We start from the raw sequence: 15,597 nt of genomic DNA on the forward strand, positions 1-15,597 counted from the left end.
CTCTCCCCTCTTTATAGAGGGGCAGAGCCCGGGCTCGCCCCCCCAACCTGAGGGCGGCCACACCAATCGACCCATCCAACCGCCAGGGGCGCGAGGAACCACGACCGACCCGCTGCTCCAATCAGCGGCGCCCGGCCTCCCGCCTCAGCATTAAAGCATGTGCCCTCCGTGTCCACCACCGACCCTCCCTGACGCATGGGGACACGTGGCGGGCGAGCTAGGGTTTAGGAGACAAGTGGAACGGCCATTTCCCGCCCCGTGATCATGGGGCGTGGGCGCCATCATGGCCACGAGTCGAGTCCACTTAGTAAATGAGTCGCGCCCCTGCGGCTTCCTCTTTTTATGGGGAAGCGCAACTGGCGAGGGAGTTACCACAGGGGCGCCTCTTTAGTGTTGACCACAAGGTGATGCAAGAACGCTGCAACCGCCCCATGCACGACCCCCATGTCACACACTCAATGCGGGTCGTGGGGAAGCACAACTGGCGAGGGAGTTACCACAGTTAAAACTCTGCCACGCGTGCCCGCGCACCGTTCTAGACCTAGCCCAACAACGCCTTGCACTTATGTGTGGCCCAGGCCCGGGGGCTCCTATCAGTGTACAAAAGTAGGGGCCTTTCATAGCCATACCTGCGGCCATGCTTGGCGGAGCAGAGGAAGCAAAGATACAAGGCTTCTAAGGTTGCGCTCCAACCAGAAGCATGAAGAGCGAAGGGGCAATATGGACTCCCCTCCCCCCGGCAAGACCCTTGCTAGGACAGCCTACATGGCCTCGGCAAGAGCCATACCGGGACAACTTGCCCAACACCAGCAAGACCGCCACCCTTGAGCCTGAAAGTTATGACACCATCAACAACGTCAAGACCAAGGCTCGAGAGCACCTGCATGGTGGCGTGCAGATACTTGAGAAAACCAAAGGCCTGCAAGCCTAGATGAGCAACAGAAGACAAAGACCCCTGGCAAATTCTTGCCGGGGATGACCGAAGACCCCTGGCAAGTTCTTGCCGGGGATGACCGAAGACCCCTGGCAAGATCTTGCCGGGGACGACCGAAGACCCCCGGCAAGACCCTTGCGACGAGCGTCTGCAGGGCCGAGGCCAGGCTCACACTTGTCAGAGTTTCACTGCTCCGTCCCAATTCCAATGTGGCGGCCAACCCACCAACTAGGAGAGTGACTGCGTGGCAGCATGCAGCTTCTAGGCCAACTAGCCAAGCACCTACGTGGTGGCATGCAAATTTTCGAGATGACACGGCCACCGCACCAGCTCAGCAGCCAGCCAGCCAGCATGGCGTTGCATGCCTCATCATCCTGGGTGCGCGTCAGAGCAAGGCGAGGTGGCGAAGGATGGGACGAGCTTCTTTGTCATCCCCGATAAAGCAAGAGGGCACGTCGGCAGTGCATTAAATGTGTTTGTCCTACGTGCCAGGTGATAGACTTGTACACTGTACATACTTTCCGCCTCTAGTGTGCCACTGTGGCAACCCCTTTGACATATGAAAGGAGGCCCAAGGCATACTGAGGAAGGATTCACACTTTTTGGACTAGGCATTCACCGCAGCTAGTTCAAGACCTCAAGTCCACCAAATACACACAAAGCAGGACTAGGGTTTTACGCATCATTTGCGGCCCGAACCTAGGTAAAATTCCCCCGTGTTGATCTTCTAGACCCGCTCTTTGCGGAGCCCACACCCCGCCAACCGTAGAAGGGACTCCCCGAGGGATCCCATAGGTGTTGTTCCTGAGCCCCGACATCTTGTTCGAACCCCAGTCTCCCATTATTTGCGCATTATTGGCCAGAGCCACAAAATGGATGGATGGTTTTGGGTCTCACCCGTCAACACTGGTGAGCCTACATGGCGGGTCCTGCTATTCACTAGGACTGGTCCGATAGGCGGTTCCCACTAGTCAGTAGGGTAGGTCCAACCGGTCAACCAAGGCGGGTCCTACTAGTCAGTACGACATGGCGTGTCCCACTAGTCAGCAGGCGAGGTCCCACAGGTTAGCTGTATGGTTCAAACTTACATGTAGGATGAAATTGACACATGGACATGACACATAGGCAAAAATTGACACATACACATGCCACATAGGCAAAATTGATGACATGGCGCCCAGTCATATCACCATGACCATCTATATTGGTCATTATCAACTAGAAATAAGGCAGTGGACCAGTGTTGTTTGCTTTACGACCATTTCATGTAAGGAAATTACGACCTTTCTGACCAATATGGTCGTTATGGTTTAGGGTTTGGAGCCCCCGAACAGCTTTTGACCAATTGGTCTGAAATGGTCGTAAATTTATGACCAATTCTTACAGGGTCACTGACAAAAGGTCACAAGTTGACATATTTATTGTTGTGAAAATGGTCCCAAACGTGGACAATGGATCCATACAACTTGGGCACCCAAGGCTTATGGCCGCCTACCTGTTCCAGGTAGCGCACACACATAACCTTCCCTAGTTGGAGGAACCGGCGAGAGGCATGACAATCGACCGCATTAGGGCCTTCTGATATGTCCATTTTGCATCATGTTTTCCTACTATTATTTATAGTGTTTTTATGCATTATAACACTTTTTGGAGTAATTCTAATGCCTTTTATCTCATAATATGCAAGGTTTACACAAAGATGGAGAATACCGGTAGCTGGAATTCTGGACCTGAAAAAGCTATGTCAGAGATACCTATTCTGCACATCTCCAAATGAGTTGAAAATTTATGGAGAATTATCTTGAAATATAAAATAAATACTAGAGAGAAGAAATACCAGAGGGGGGCAGCCAGGTAGCCACAAGGCACTAGGGCATGCCAAACACCCCCTGGCGTGCCCTGGTGGGTAGTGGGCCCCTCGGCCCACCTCCGGTGCCCATATTTTGGTATATAAGGTCTTTTGACATAGAAAAAATATGGGGAGGACTTTCAGGATGGAGCGCTGCCGTCTCAATGTGGAACTTGGGCAGGAGCACTTTTGCCCTCCAGCGGAGCGATTCCACCTGGGGAATTTCCCTCCCGGAGGGGGAAATTGAAGCCATCGTTATCACCAAAAACCCTCTCATCTTTGGGAGGCCAATGTTCATCAACAAATTCAACAGCACCATCCCATCTCAAAACTCTAGTTCATCTCATGTGCTCAATCTTGGTACCGGAACCTCAAATTGGTACCTATGGTGACTAGTAGTGTTGATTACATCTTGTAGTTGATACTAGATGGTTTATTTGCTGGAAGATAATATGTTAAGATCCATTATTATATTTAATTCCCTTTGATCTTGAGCATGAATATTATTTTTGAGTAGTTTCCCTTGTTCTTGAGGCCACGGGAGAAGTCATGTTGCAAGTAATCATGTGAATTTTATATTTGTTCGATATTTTGATGATATGTATGTTGTGATTCCCTTAGTGGCCGTGTTATGTGAACGTCGACTACATGACACTTCACCATAGTTGGGCCTAAGGGAATGCATTGTGGAGTAGTTATTAGATGATAGGTTGCTAGAGTGACAGAAGCTTAAACCCTAGTTTATGCGCTATTCCGTAAGGGAGTGATTTGGATTCATATGTTTAATGTTATGGTTAGATTGTTATCTTAATTCTTCTTTCGTAGCTGTGGATTCTTGAGAGGGGGTTAATCAAAAGTGGGAGTCCTCTTCAAGTAAGAACAACACCCAAGCACTGGTCCACCCACATATCAAATTATCAAAGTAGCGAACGCGAATCAAACCAACATGATGAAAGTGACAAGATGAAATTCGTGTGTGCCCTCAAGAAAGGTTTGCTTATTATAAGAGACAGTTCCAGCATGTCCTTTGCTATAAAAAGGATTGGGCTATCTTTCTTCACTTTTTTTACCATTACCTTTACTTGCTTGTTATAGATTATCTTACTATCAAACTGCTTGTTACCAACAATTTCAGTACTTGCAAAAATTACCTTGCTGAAACTCGCTTGTCATTTCCTTTTGCTCCTCGTAGGGTTCAACTCTCTTACTTATAGAAAGGACTACGATTGATCCCCTATACTTGTGGGTCATCACCTTCCCATAAAGGCAAATGTCACTGCACTGGTGAGCTCGGTTCGATGGCAACTGGCCAACAAAATGACGGAAGTTGTCACCAACATATATCTACGATAACTACTACTCCAATATCATATATCAACCTGTGAATCTAGTCATAGCAATATCCATACAATAATCCAGTGAATAACATAGCCACATCATAATCATTATCATTAACTATATAGGTGCAAATTAAATATGATCATGCTGAATCCAAAACAAGTGACCCCAATGATCCAACGTCAATATGAAGATGTAAACCATAGATCAATATGATAGCATCAAATCCAAACAATACTCCAAAGCATAATATCCCATATGATCATAATGAAAATAAATAGTTCTCCTAATAATCCAATGGCAATATATCATCCTCAATCTGCAGAGCATTAATCCTAGAAATCCAAGCGACATCATGGCAGTAGCAAAAGTCCAATATAACTCCAAGAAATGCCATGAATAAATCATATGCAGACAATGCAAAATTTTAAGCAAATTTAAGTAAATAAACATTGGCAATGCGTTGCAATCATGCAAATGGAGGGTGTGGCTTGCCTTGCTCCAATAGAGAGATGCAAATCTCCTGATCTTCATAACACACATCAAACACTCTGGAAAACATTTTTGGAAGCATTTATAAATAACACATAATTCAAATACTACTGTCCATAAAATCTAGACAGCAGATAAAAATACCAAACTCTACCGGAAAATAAAGGAGCTCAAAAGAAAAATAATGCAAAAAGAATCAATTCATTTGAACTTGTAGTTTAGGAGGTATTCATGGTCAAAGTTGAGTCAAATCTAGAATTAAAATGAATTTCTAGAAAATCTCCAAGGGTGAAATCAAAGGCGTATTCCTGGAATACACTTCCACTAGAAAACAGCTCGGAGAAGGGGGAATGACAGGTGATGTCTCTTGAACTACGTCGGTATTTCCCCAAAGAGGAAGGGATGATGTAGCACAACTACAGTAGGTATTTCCCTCAATTTTGAAACTAAGGTATCAATCTAGTAGGTGAACCAAGCAACACTATGTAAATGGAACCTACACACAAAGAACAAATACTTGCAACCCGACGCGTATAAGGGGTTGCCAATCCCTTTTCGGGTAAGGGCGCCAGAAATTGTCAAGTTGATAGGATAAAAATTGTGGTTGATTGGATAAATAGATATCGATAAAACGCGAAATAAAATAAGTAATAAAAAAGTTGAGCATGGTATTTTTGGGTTTTTGGAATAACAGATCTGAAAACAAAAGACAATAAAAATAGATCTCAAAGCAAATATGATAAAGAATAGACCCGGGGGCCGTAGATTTCACTAGTGGAGTCTCTCAATAAATAGCACACGGTGTGTAAACAAATTACTGTTGGGCAATTAATTGAAGATGGAATAATTATGACGATATCCAAGGCAATGATCAATATATAGGCATCACGTCCAAGATTAGTAGACCGACACCTGCCTGCACCTACTACAATTACTCCACACATCAACCGCTATCCAACATGCATCTAGTGTATTAATTACATGAAAAAATGGAGTAATGTAATAAGAAAGATGACATGATGTAGAGAAGATCTATTTGCTGCGTGTTGAGCTTGCGTTGGATTTTCCCTTGAAGAGGAAACCATGATGCATCAAAGTAGAGTAATTATTTCCCTCACTTTTGAGAACCAAGGTATCAACCCAATAGGAGACAACGCGACAAGCCACCTAATACCTGCACAAACAAACACCAACGTGCAGCCACGCAATAAAGGGGTTGTCAATCCCTTCATGGTTATTTGCAAAGTGAGATCTGATAGAGATGGATAAACGGTAAAGTAATATGTTTTGGTATTTTGGGTTTATGGAATGGAAAGTAAAAGATTGCGAAGCAAGTAAATTGGAAACTAAAATTATAGATCAGAAACTTATATGATGGAAAATAGACCTGGGGGCCATAGGTTTCACTAGAGGCTTCTCTCAAATATAGAAATTATTATGATGGATGAACAAATTACTGCCGAGCAATTGATAGAAAATCGCAAAGTTATGACGACATCTAAGGAAATGATCATGAATATAGGCATCTTGTCCGTGTCAAGTAGACCGAAATGAGACTGCATCTACTACTATTACTCCACACATCGACCGACACCTACCTGCATCTAGAGTATTAAGTTCATAAGAACAGAGTAACACATTAAGTAAGATGACATGATGTAGCGGGATTTACTCAAGCAATATGATGAAAACCCCATCTTGTTATCCTCAATGGCAACAATACAATACATGTCGGTTCCCCTTCTGTCACTAGGATCGAGCACCGCAAGATTGAACCCAAATCTAAGCACTTCTCACATTGCAAGAAAAACCAATCTAGTTGGCCAAGCAAAATCGATAGTTCAAAGAGAATTGCAAAGATATCAAATCATGCATATAAGAATTCAGAGAAGATTCAAATAATATTCATAGATAAGCTGATGATAAATGCACAATTCATCGGATATCGGCAAACACACCGCAAAAGAGTATTACATCGAATAGATCTCCAAGAACATCAAGGACAACATGGTATTGAGAATCAAAGAGAGAGAAGAAGCCATCTAGCTACTAGCTATGGACCCGTAGGTCTATGGTAAAGTACTCATGCTTCATCGGAGAGGCAATGGTGTTGATGTAGAAGCCCTCCGTGATCGAATCCCCCACCAGCAGGATGCCGGAAAAGGTCCCTAGATGGGATCTCATGCCTACAGAAGGTTGCGGCGGTGGAAAAGTGGTTTTGTGGCTCCTCTGGAAGTTTTTGGGGTATATGAGAATATATAGGAGGAAGATCTAGGTCAGGGGGTCACCGAGGGGCCCACAAGGATGGGGTTGCGCCCCCCACCCTTGTGGCCGCCTCGTGGCTCTTCTGACTTGCACTCAAGTCTCCTGGGTGTCTTGTGGTCCAAGAAAAATCATCGCAAAAGTTTTATTCCGTTTGGACTCTGTTTGGTATTCCTTTTCTATGAAACTCTAAAACAAGGAAAAAACAGAAACTGGCACTAGGCTCTAGGTTAATAGGTTAGTCCAAAAAATCATATAAAATAGCATATTAATGCATATAAAACATCCAAAATAGATAATATAATAGCATGGAACCATAAAAAAATTATAGATACGTTGGAGACGTATCAAGCATCCCCAAGCTTAATTCCTGCTGATCCTCAAGATTGGTAAATGATAAAAACAGAATTTTTGGTGTGGAATGCTACCTAATATATTTATCCAGGTAATTCTCTTTATTGTGGCATGAATGTTCATATCTGTAAGATTCAAAACAAAAGTTTAATATTGACATAAAAACAATAATACTTCAAGCATACTAACAAATAATTATGTCTTCTGAAAATAACATGGCCAAAGAAAGCTTATCCCTACAAAATCATATAGCCTGGCTATGCTCCATCTTCATCACACAAAATATTCAAATCATCCACAACTCTGATGACAAGCCAAGCAATTGTTTCATACTTTTGATGTTCTCAAATCTTTTCAACTTTCACGCAATACATGAGTGTGAGCCATGGACATAGCACTATAGGTGGAATAGATGGTGGTTGTGGAGAAGACAAAAAGAAGGAGATGGTCTCACATTAACCAGGCATATCAACAGGCTATGGAGATGCCCATTAATACATATCAATGTGAGTGAGTAGGGATTGCCATGCAACGGATGCGCTAGAGCTATAAGTTTATGGAAGCTCAAAAAGAAAACTAAGTGGGTGTGCATCCAACTTGCTTTCTCATGAAGTCCTAGGGCATTTTGAGGTAGCCCATCGTTGGAATATACATACCAAGTTCTATAATGAATAATTCCCACTAGTATATGAAAGTGCTATCATAGGAGACTCTCTATCATGAACATAATGATGCTACTTTGAAGCACAAGTGTGGCAAAAAGGATAGTAACATTGTCCCTTCTCTCTTTTTCTCTCATTTTTTCCTCTTTTCTTTTTTGGCCTTTCTCTCTTTTTTATTTTTTTATTTCCTCACATGGGACAATGCTCTAATAATAAAGATGTGACACCCACGATTCAATCGTACACTGATCATACATGCAAATGTGTACGATCAAGATCAGGGACTCACGGAAGATATCACAACACAACTCTTCAAGTAAATAAGCCCTACAAGCATCATAATAGAAGCCAGGGGCCACGAGGGCTCGAATACAAGTGCTCGATCATAGACGAGTCAGCGGAAGCAACAATATCTGAGTACAGACATAAGTTAAACAAGTTGCCATAAGATGGCTAGCACAAACTGGGATGCAGATCGAAAGAGGCCCAGGCCTCCTGCATGGGATCCTCCTAAACTACTCATGGTCGTCATTAGCAGCCTGCACGTAGTAGTAGGCACCTCCGGTGTAGTAGGAGTCATCGTCGGTGGCATCTGGCTCTTGGGCTCCATCATCTGGTTGCGATGCCCGAGACAAAAAGAAAACGGGGAAAAGAGGGAGCAAAGCAACCGTGAGTTCTCATCCAAAGTACTCATGAGCAAGGATCTACACTACATATGCATTGGTATCAATGAAATGGGTAGTATCTGTGGACTGAATTGCAGAATGCCAGAATAAGAGGGGGATAGCTAGTCCTATCAAAGACTACGCTTCTGGCAGCCTCCATCTTGAAGCATATAGAAGAGAGTAGATGGTAAGTTCACCAAGAAGCATCGTATAGCATAATCCTACCCGGCGATCCTCTCCCCGTCGCGCTGTGAGAGAGTGATCACCGGTTGTATCTGGACCTTGAAAGGGTGTGTTTTATTAAGTATCCGGTTCTAGTTGTCATAAGTTCAAGGTACAACTCCGAGTCATCCTTTTACTGAGGGACATGGCTATTCTAATAGATCAACTTCCCTTCAGGGGTGCACCACATAACCCAACACGCTCGATCCCTCTGGCTGGACACACTTTCCTGGGTCATGCCCGGCCTCGGAAGATCAACACGTCGCAACCCTACCTAGGCACAACATAGAGGTCAGCACGTTGGTCTAAATCCTAAGCGCGCGGGGGCTCGGGCCCATCGCCCGTTACACACCTGCATGTTGCGAACGCGGTCGGAAGCAGACCTAGCCTCCCTAATACAAGAGAAGGGTTCCAGTCCAATCCGGCGCACGCAACTCAGTGGCCAACGCCAAGAGGGCTTTGGCTGATACCATGCTGTCGAGTGCCCATAAATGTTCCTGCAAAGTTGGTTAGTGCATATAGGCCAGTGGCCAGACTCGGATCAAATACCAAGATCTCATTAAGCATGCTATTTTGAAGTAACCGTGGACACCGACCAGGGCCAGGCCCACCTCTCACGTAGGTCATCTCAACCTGCACTGTCGCTCCGCTACAAAGATCCACCCAGAGGGCCGTCGGGACAAATGTCCTTTAAGCCCCCAATCCGTGAATCACTCGCGGGTACTCTACAAGCCGACCCAACTTTAGTCACCACATGTATCATATATTATGTATATAAGTAATATACCTATGATCACCTCCCTAGTGATCACGACCCGATATTATAGCATGGCAGACGGACAAGAATGTAGGGCCACTGATGATAAACTAGCATCCTATACTAAGCTTTGAGGATTGCAGGTAAGGGTAACAACTATAGCAACAATGACAGGCTATGCAACAGAATAGGATTAACCGAAAGCAGTAACATGCTACACTACTCTAATGCAAGCAGTAGAGATAAGGAATAGGCGATATCGGGTTGATCAAGGGGGGGCGGCTTGCCTGGTTGCTCTGGCAAGGAGGGGTCGTCATCGACGTAGTCGATCATAGGGGTACCAGCGATGATCTCGAGGTCTACCGAAAAGAAGTAACGGAGGAGGAACACAAATAAATGATAGAGCAATCAAAGCAACACAAAGCATAACATGGCAATACGCGGTGCTAGCGGTGACCTAACGCAGTACTAGGTGCTACTAGCGAAGGGGGAAAACATCCGGGAAAGTATTCCTGGTGTTTGGCATTTTCGGACAGACGGATCATATTGGGAATGTTGCATGTTCTCTATGCTAGGGACATGTGGCAAATGAACGGACTACGTATTCAGATTCCTCTCGTCGTTTTGAGCAACTTTCATATACAAAGTATTTTCATCCGATATACGGATATTTTTATATTGAGTTTCTAAGTTTTAATATATTATGGAATTTCTGGAATTCTTTTATTTTGAAATTAAAACACCAAAAACTTTTGTTACATAGTGCTCACCTAGACTACATGTATGACAACGGGGCCTAGGGGGCTGGTCAACCCAGTAAATTTGACTAGTCAAAAGTGTAGGTGGTGGCCCACTTGTCATTGACTTAAATAAATTAATTTGATTTACTTCTTTAAAATCCTAACAAAAGGTACTACATGGCATCTACTATTGGATTAATTAACTACTAGTTATACCAACTAAGGGCTGGCCACACACCGATGTGACGCACAGGCCACACACCACACACCACACATACACATACACATACACATACACATACACATGACACACACAGCTCGGCCATGACCATGGCCATGGCCAACAACAGCGGCAGTATCAGGCAATGGGAGCAATAGCAGATCAGCAGCAACAGCGGCAGTATCAAGCAATGGCAGTAGCGTGTCAATTGGACTCTGTTTGGTATTCCTTTTCTGTAGAACTCAAAAACAAGGAAAAAATAGAAACTAGCACTGGGCTCTAGGTTAATAGGCTAGTCCCAAAAATCATATAAAATAGCATATAAATGCATATAAAACATCCTAAATGGATAATATAATAGCATGGAACAATCAAAAATTATAGATACATTGGAGACGTATCAAGCATCCCCGAGCTTAATTCCTACTCGTCCTTGAGTAGGTAAATGTTAAAAAACAGATTTTTTTTGATGTGGAATGCTACCTAACATAATTATCAATGTAATTTTCTTTATTGTGGCGTGAATGTTCAGATCCGAAAGATTCAAGGCAAAAGTTTAATATTGACATAAAAACAATAATATTTCAAGCATACTAACAAAATAATTATGTCTTCTCAAAATAACATGGCCAAAGAAAGTTTATCCCTATAAAATCATATAGTCTGGCTATGCTCCATCTTCATCACACAAAATATTCAAATCATGCACAACCCCAATTACAAGCCAAGCAATTGTTTCATACTTTTGATGTTCTCAAACCTTTTCAACTTTCACGCAATACATGCGCGTGAGCCATGGACATAGCACTATAGGTGGAATAGAAGGTGGTTGTGGAGAAGACAAAAGAAGGAGATAGTCCCACATCAACTAAGTGTATCAATGGGCTATGTAGATGCCCATCAATAGATATCAATGTGAGTGAGAAGGGATTGCCATGCAACGGATGCACTAGAGCTATAAGTATATGAAAGCTCAAAAAGAAACTAGGTGGGTGTGCATCCAACTTGCTTGCTCATGAAGACCTAGGGCAATTTGAGGAAGCCCATCGTTGGAATATACAAGCCAAGTTCTATAATGAAAAATTCCCACTAGTATATGAAAGTGACAACATAGGAGACTCTCTATGATGAATATCATGATGCTACTTTGAAGCACAAGTGTGGTAAAAGGATAGTAGCATTGCCCCTTATCTCTTTTTTTGGCCTTTCTCTTTTTTTATTTCATCATATGGGACAATGCTCTAATAATGAAGATCATCACACTTTTATTTACTTACAACTCAAGAATTACAACTCGATACTTAGAACAAAATATGACTCTATATGAATGCCTCCGGCGGTGTACCTGGATGTGCAATGAATCAAGAGTGGCATGTATGAAAGAATTATGAACGGTGGCTTTGCCACAAATACAATGTCAACTACATGATCATGCAAAGCAATATGAAAATGACGAAGTGTGTCGTAATAAACGAAACGGTGGAAAGTTACATGGCAATATATCTCGTAATGGCTATGGAAATGCCATAATAGGTAGGTATGGTGGCTGTTTTGAGGAAGGTATACGGTGGGTTTATGGTACCGGCGAAAGTTGCGCGGTACTAGAGAGGCTAGCAAGGTGGAAGGATGAGAGTGCGTATAATCCATGGACTTCAACATTAGTCACAGAGAACTCACATACTTATTGCAAAAGTATATTAGTTATCGAAACAAAGTACTACACGCATGCTCCTAGGGGGATAGATTTGTAGGAAAATACCATTGCTCATCCCCTAACTGTCACTCATAAGGAAGACAATCAAAAAATATCTCATGCTCCAACTTCGTTACATAACGGTTCACCATACGTGCATGCTACGGGACACACAAACCTTAACACAAGTATTTCTCAAATTCGCAACTACTCACTAGCATGACTCTAATATCACCCTCTTCATATCTCAAAATAATCGTAAGGAATCAGAATTCTCATAGTATTCAATGCACTTTATTATGAAAGTTTTTATTATATCCCTCTTGGATGCCTATCATATTAGGACTAAATTCATAACCAAAGCAAACTACCATGGTGTTTAGAGACTCTCAAAAAGATATAAGTGAAGCATGAGAGTTCAACAATTTCTTCAACATAAAACTACCGCCATGCTCTAAAAAGATATAAGTGAAGCACTAGAGCAAACGACAAAGTACTCCAAAAGATATAAGCGAAGCACAATGAGTAGTTGAATAATTATGTAACTATGTGAAGACTCCTTCTCATAAATAAAATTTAAGATATTAAGTACTTTATTCAAACAGCAAGCAAAACAAAATAAAATGTCATTGCAAGGATAGCACATATCATGTAAAGAAGCAAAAACTTAGGCTCAACCAAAACTGACCAGTAGTTGTTCAAGAAGAAAGGTGGGATGCCAACTGGGGCATCCCCAAGCTTAGATGCTTGAGACTTCTTGAAATATTAATTAGGGATGCCTTGGGAATCCCCAAGCTTGAGCTTTTGTGTCTCCTTAATTCCTTTCATATCGCGGTTTTCCTAAATCTTAAAAACTTCATCCACACAAAACTCAACAAGAACTCATGAGATAAGTTAGTATAAATCCATGCTAAACCTTATCATTCTATACTGTAGAAAATCACTAATATTATAATTTGACATTGCATACTAAATGCCTCTACATATTTAAGAGTCCTGTCCTTAAATAGAATCATTAAACAAGCAAACATATGCAAACAATGCAAACATAACAGCAATCTGTCTAAACTGGATTTTCTGTATGGAATGCAAACAAAGTACTACGCACATGCTCCTAGGGGGATAGTTGGTAGGAAAATACCATCGCTCGTCCCCGACCACCAAGCATAACGAAGACAATCAAAAAACATCTCATGCTCCAACTTCGTTACACAACGGTTCACCATACATGCATGCTACGAGACTCACAAACCTTAACACAAGTATTTCTCAAATTCACAACTACTCACTAGCATGACTCTAATATCACCATCTTCATATCTCAAAACAATCATAAGGAATCAAACTTCTCATAGTAATCAACGCACTCTATATGACAGTTTTTATTATATCCCTTTTGGATGCCTATCATATTACGACTAATTTTATAACCAAAGCAAATTACCATGATATTCTAAAGGCTCACAAAATAATATAAGTGAAGTATGAGATTTCATCAATTTCTATAGAATAAAACCTCCATCGTACTCTAAAAAGATATAAGTGAAGCACTAGAGCAATTGTGCCTTGCTCGGAATATAAGTGAAGCGCATAGAGCATTCTAATAAATCACGATTCATGCATGTCTCTCACAAAATATGTGTACAACAAGGATGATTTTGGCAAACTAAAAAGGTAAGACTCAAATGATACTAGACGCTCCAAGCAAAACACATATCATGTGGTGAATAAAAATATAGCCTCAAGTAAAGTTACCGATAGACGAAGACGAAAGTGGGGATGCCTTCCCAGGGCATTCCCAAGCTTAGGCACTTTGGCGTCCCTGAATATTACCTTGGGGTGCCTTGGGCTTCCACAATCTTAGGGTCTTGCCACTCCTTATTCCATAGTCCATCAAATCGTTACCCAAAACTAGAAAACATCAAAACACAAAACTTCAACAGAAAATCTCGTAAGCTCCGTTAGTACAAGAAAATAAATCACCACTTTTGGTAATGTTGTGAACTCATTCTTTATTTATATTGGTGCAACATCTACTGTATTCCATCTTTTCCATGGTTCATACCCCCCGATACTAGCCATAGATTCATCAGAATAAGCAAACAACATGCGAAAAATAGAATCTGCCAAAAACAGAACAATCTGTAGTAATCTAGATATTTCGATTACTTACGTAACTCCAAAAATCCGGAGAAATTAGGAAGTACTAGAAAAATTTGTTTATTAATCCTATGCAAAAAGAATCAGTATTTTATCCCACTTCTGTTAAAAATGGGCAAAAGTTTATGTTTTTCAGCAGGATCAAATCAACTATCACCATAAGCTACCCCAAAGGTCTTACTTGGCACAAGCACTAATTAAACCATAAAAACCACCTCTAAACAGAGGCTAGATAAATTATTTAATGCAAAATAGAACCTTAAAAGCAAAAACAAAAAGTTGGGTTGCCTCCCAACAAGCGCTATTGTTTAATGCCCTTAGCTAGGCATCGATAATTTTAATGATGCTCATATGAAAGACAAGAATTGAAACACAAAGAGAGCATCATAAAACACGTGATAAACATATCTAAGTTTGAAATACTTCCTATGCATAGGCATTATATAAGCAAACAAATTACCAAGACAAGCAAAAACTAGCATATGCAAGGAAGGAGAAAGAAACAATAGCAATCTCAACATAACAAGACGTAATTTAGTGACATGAAAAATCTACAACCATATTTTCCTCTCTCATAATAATTACATGTGGGATCATAATCAAATTCAACAATATAACTATCACATAAATATTCTTAACATGATCCACATGCATGCAAAGTTGACACTCTTCCGGAATAGTGGGATTATCATAAAATAAAGTCATGACCTCTCCGAACCCACTTATTAAAAACTTCATAAGATTGAACATTATCTAACTATGTGGGATCTAAAGTTGACAGTCTTCCAAACCCACTTTCAATATTACTGCAAATATTATTATCAATCTCATATTCAGCATGGGGCTTAAATAAAATTTCAAGATCATAAAAATAATCACCCCAATCATTATCATTGCAACAAGTAGTAGACATAGCAAAATTAGCATCCCCAAGCTTAGGGTTTTGCATATAGTTAGCACAATTGAAATTATTAGAATTTATAATAACATCATTGCAATCATGCTCTTGATTCAAGGGACTATCAAGTATGTGTGTGATAGCAACAATCTCATGTTTAACATAAGGAACTATTGCAAATTCATCTCCATAAATATTGGCATCATGGCCACAAGAATAGCAAGCATCACACTCATCAAGGGAGGGTATCTCAATCAAATCATCAGAATCATAATTTTCTATAAATTCATGAATATCATTATTTTCTTTCAAAGAAACGGTCATTCTCTCAATAAATTCTTTGACATAGGC

The sequence above is a fragment of the Triticum aestivum genome, chromosome 6A (genome assembly GCF_018294505.1).
Source record: "Triticum aestivum cultivar Chinese Spring chromosome 6A, IWGSC CS RefSeq v2.1, whole genome shotgun sequence".
NCBI classification, from domain to species: domain Eukaryota; kingdom Viridiplantae; phylum Streptophyta; class Magnoliopsida; order Poales; family Poaceae; genus Triticum; species Triticum aestivum.